At 41.9% G+C, this 781-nt stretch overlaps 1 pseudogene; it reads right to left on the reverse strand.

Annotated features, from left to right (window-relative positions):
- Positions 1 to 354: 354 nt before the first annotated feature.
- On the reverse strand, positions 355 to 712 carry LOC108763622 (probable multidrug resistance-associated protein lethal(2)03659; annotated as a pseudogene).
- Between the last annotated feature and the right edge of the window lie 69 nt (positions 713 to 781).

The following is a 781-nucleotide window of genomic DNA, read 5'->3' on the forward strand; positions in this document are numbered from 1 at the left end:
ACACACACACACACACACACACACACACACACACACACACACACACAGAGAGAGAGAGAGTATATTGTTACAGTTCACCTCATTTTCTTTCTTAATTCTCTTCATTACTTTTCTAATTCGGTATTATTTGATGATCATCTTATTATATATACTTTGAGGTCTAGCAGCGCGCCAAGTTTTTTTACATAAAAAATTTTGTTACAAAATTTTTGTATAAAATATATCACAAGAATGATCGATAAATTCGTTACATTGATTTTCCACAAACACGGATTGGAGGAAAGATTTTGTCACCTGTTCGATTCGATGGGCCGTTCTAATCATAAAATTCGTAAGAAGACAAACTAAAAAAACATTGACTCTCCATCACATTACCGGCATCCATCACTAAGATACGATCGCTGTCCATAACAGTGTTGAGTCGATGAGCAATCGTTAGCACTGTATACTTCTCGAATTTTTTTCCTGATAGTTGTCTGGATGAGTTCGTCTGTTCGCAGGTCCATTCGCGGTCGCCTCGTCCAGCACGAGTATTGGATTGTTCCTCACAACAGCTCGCGCCATGCTGACTAATTGCCGATGGCCGACGCTGAGATTGGAACCGCCCTCATTGATGTAGACTTTCAAGCCCATCTCCTTCAACTCGACCTCCTCAAGAGCTCGCCATAGCGGTTCCTCGTCCATATACGAGTCGAACGGATCGAGATTCTGTCTCAGATTGCCGGAGAACAGAAACGGTTCCCGCGAGATGATGTTGATTTTAGTACGCAAATCGTGCAAG

The sequence above is a fragment of the Trachymyrmex cornetzi genome, unplaced genomic scaffold, assembly GCF_001594075.2.
Source record: "Trachymyrmex cornetzi isolate Tcor2-1 unplaced genomic scaffold, Tcor1.1 scaffold3700, whole genome shotgun sequence".
Classification (NCBI taxonomy): Eukaryota; Metazoa; Arthropoda; class Insecta; order Hymenoptera; family Formicidae; genus Trachymyrmex; species Trachymyrmex cornetzi.